The 3,807-nt window shown below is 47.0% G+C and overlaps 1 pseudogene; it reads right to left on the reverse strand.

Annotated features, from left to right (window-relative positions):
* Window positions 1–248: 248 nt before the first annotated feature.
* The window catches only part of LOC102829705, a 4,575-nt pseudogene continuing 1,016 nt past the window's right edge, over window positions 249–3,807 (reverse strand).

Below are 3,807 nucleotides of genomic sequence, written 5' to 3' on the forward strand. Positions count from 1 at the left end.
CTCTTTGGTCTCAACCAAGTTGTCGACTCCAGGCCGCCAAGCCCGGGAAATTGAAACACACACGACTTCTTACTTTTCAACTTCAAACTTTTAAAAGTATTCCTACCCATGTGGTTCTGAGTTTTGGAGGTATTCGCTGAACCTGCTTTGCCTGGTATTCTGTGGTATGGCTGACACCTCTGAGGAGAGATTGGTTGGAGCAAAGTCAACGGGAGAGGCCTAGATTGGTGTTCTATGAGAAATGTGGCTCAAGAGCCCTGGGAGGCATAAAGCCAGAGAACTATGCTTCCAGGTGGTTTGTGAGGGAGTGGTCATTGAGAGAGGGGGCTATACTTGCCAGGGAATCAAAGTGCTCCCTTCACATAGGGTCCCAACATCTCTCCACAGGTCCACATTAGATTCTCCAATCATTTAGTCAGATTCTACACTTCACCTTTTCAGGGACCAAAGTGCTGTGGAAATCTGGGCTGAGAATGTGAGTTCTCTGTGTCTTCTCTGATGAGGGAGTAAGGTATGTGGCTTGGACTACAGCTCTGTGTGAAAGCAACATTTACTACAAAAGACTAAAGCATCATGGGAGAGGATTGGCAGAACCACCTGCCCACTTCAGGAACCCTTGGGGTTTCTCGACATCTTGCCTTGACATGAAACCGGAGGACCTGCTTACCCACTTGTTTCTGTGCTCTTCACTCTCGGGGACTTGCTCTGAAGCCTCTAAAAGATGGGGAGATGGCGGTGTGTGTTGGCAGTATTTATTTCTCCTGTGTCCAATGAGGTGTGACTTATCACCAAAGTCTCGCCCAGACTCCCTGCAGATATAGGACTTCTCCCCTGAATGTGTCCTCTGGTGTCTAATGAGGTGTGACTTCTGGATAAAGCCTCCTCCACACTCCCTGCAGACATAAGGCTTCTCCCCTGAGTGTGTTTTCTGGTGTTTAATAAGGGATGACTTCCGAGTAAAGTCTCACCCACACTCCCTGCAGACATAGGGCTTCTCCCCTGAGTGTGTGTTCTCGTGTCTAATGAGGGATGACTTCTGAGTAAAGCCTCACCCATATTCACTGCAGACATAGGGCTTCTCCCCTGAGTGTGTCCTCTGGTGTTTAATAAGGGATGACTTCTGAGTAAAGTCTCGCCCACACTCCCTGCATACATAGGGCTTTTCCCTGAGTGTGTCCTCTGGTGTCTATTGAGGACTGACTTATGGCTAAAGCCTCTCCCACACTCCTTGCAGACATAGGGCTTCACCCCTGAGTGTGTCTTCTGATGTATAATGAGGTATGAAATCCGAGTATAGCCTCGTCCACACTTCCTGCAGAAATAGGGCTTCTCCCCTGTGTGTCCTCTGGTGTGTAATGAGGTGTGATTTGTAACTAAAGCCTCCTCCACACTCCCTGCAGACATAGGGCTTCTCCCCTGAGTGTGTTCTCTGGTGTTTAATGAGGTTTGATTTCTGACTAAAACTTCGTCCACACTCCCTACAGACATAGGGCTTCTTGCCTGAGTGTGTCCTCTGGTGTTTAATGAGGTATGATTTCTGACTAAAGCCTCGACCACACTCCCTGCAGACATAGGGTTTCTCCCCTGTGTGTGTCTTCTGGTGTGTGATAAGGCTTGACTTATCACTATAGCTTTGTCCATACTCTCTACACATAACTTTTGCAATTCTTGGGATTCCTTTCCCCGGCAATAATTTCCCTGTGTCTGCAGCATTCATTCTCTGGCTTGGGCATGGGTCTGTCTGCGTCATTCTGTTAGCCTCCCTAGAACTCCCCATTTGGTCTTTGGGTAGACTAGAGAAGGTCTTTAAAATGCTCCCCTGTCTTGTCCTTTCAAACAAGGTTTTGGACCCATCTCCCATCTCTAGACCTTCGGCTCTGTCATTCCTGGCGAGTTGCTCAGAATGCGGCTCCTTCCCATCCCCTGGATGGCAGTGCTCTAGGTGAAGGTGTTTTTCTGCAGGAGTTCTTGGAGAGGACTGAGTGGGATGGGTGTGCTGCACTTGTTGATGGAGGAATTTCTGTCCAGACAAGACCAGAGGGCAGGGAAGACATGGATGGATCTCTGTCTTTGGTTCTCCTGGAAGAGAAATTTTTCCATCAGAGTCAGTGTAGAAAGGACGGTCTGCTGCCTGCTTTGTGGAAAGAGCTCCTCTTAGGATCAGAACACAGGATTTGACTCCACCAAGTCCACCTTTATAGGGTTACTTTTCCCTCCATCCTTATTCATTGCATCTTCTTCAGCAATCTGGAAACCCACATCTGGGACTTAAGTGTGAACAATATAGGACTCGCACTGGTCCGCTGACTAAAGGACACTAGTTCCTGCTCACTTGTATCTCTCTCATTTTCCAAAAATTATAAAGCACACAAGTGTCCTTTGTCAGGCTGCGTTCCTCCTGCTCATACCTGACTCACTTCCCCCAGGCATCCTCAAGCTGAAATGTGATAGGAAGTTCTGTTTCAAATTACATCTCATACAGAGAACTCCTATCTTTGTCCACCATCCCCCTCTCACCTGGGAGCTGAAGTAATCCCCATGTGGATCCCCAATCACATCTTGATCCTAGAGTCTAACCAAAGCCTCTTCATCCCCAGAGGTTTCCCGCACTCTCAGGACAAACCCTAATATTGTAGCATCAATTTCAGACCCTAGTTTCCCCATTTCTGTCTCTCTATAGGAGTTCTGGTCTTGCTGGAGGATAAAGTTGGAAGTTCAAACCCACCAGCTGTTCAATAGGAGAAAGATGAGGCTTTCTGCTCTCATAAAGATTTACCTCCTCGGAAACCCTACACAGTGTTGCTATGAGTAGGAATGGACTCATGGCCATGGGTGTGGGTCTGTCCCTCTTTCCTCTGCTCCCCTCACCTGCTGGTCTCTTGGCTGTTTTTCAAACACCCCCTTGCCTGCTTCATGAAGTTGCATGTCTTGCTTTCTCCACCCAAGTCTTCTGCTCACAGCTATTTGAACGTCTCAGTCCACCTGCTCTTGAGTAACGTGAGGCAGCTGACCCTGGCACCTCTGCCATGCTGTGTGCTTTCACACACAGGACGTCCTCCCCTGTATGAGTGTCTGATGTGACATGCATGTGGGTACTCCGTTTCTGGAACTACAGGGGTCACCAATAAGAAGGAATTTGCCAAACTGAAACATGGAGAAAAAAGCAGGAAAAGTCTTCAGTTATTGAAGGCCATGCAAACCATACAGAATTCATTACAAAGCAGCAGTTTGTTGTGAGACTACTGACTGGGACCAGGTCATCAATTTTATTCACATCACCTGTGTACTTCATCAAACAGATGTTGCCAATTTACTTTCCAGGGCTTATACTCTTCTTCTGTGGCAATCAATTGATAGCAGGTGTTAAAGAGACCACATATGTCATTGAACTGTCTCCTTGGGTTCAACAGCACGGCTCAATGTTAAGCCATTGACATGGATACCAATATAACAATATAATACTCCCCTATACCAGTGAGCAATTTGAGTGGCTTCTTAATTTTTCAAAGGATTTTCCCTTGGCATTCCTGGCCTTTACGGTAAAGACCCAGAAAGTAAATTTTCCTTTGGCCTTTAGTGCTCTTCCCCTCACGGAGGGCCTGACTGTTTTTTCAAACAGTTTTTCCAATGGGAGGGCTGCCTTTGCTTGCCTTGACGCTACGCAGGTCTTCCCCACTGCTTTCTCTTCCTCCCAGAAAGTGGAGATTTTTGCTGTCATAAAAGTTTTTGAGACCTTTACTTATTGTCCTGTTAATCTTTACACTGACTCGCAATATGTGTCCCGTCTGTTTCCTGATATTGAAACTG

The sequence above is a fragment of the Chrysochloris asiatica genome, unplaced genomic scaffold, assembly GCF_000296735.1.
Source record: "Chrysochloris asiatica unplaced genomic scaffold, ChrAsi1.0 scaffold00584, whole genome shotgun sequence".
Lineage (NCBI taxonomy): Eukaryota > Metazoa > Chordata > Mammalia > Afrosoricida > Chrysochloridae > Chrysochloris > Chrysochloris asiatica.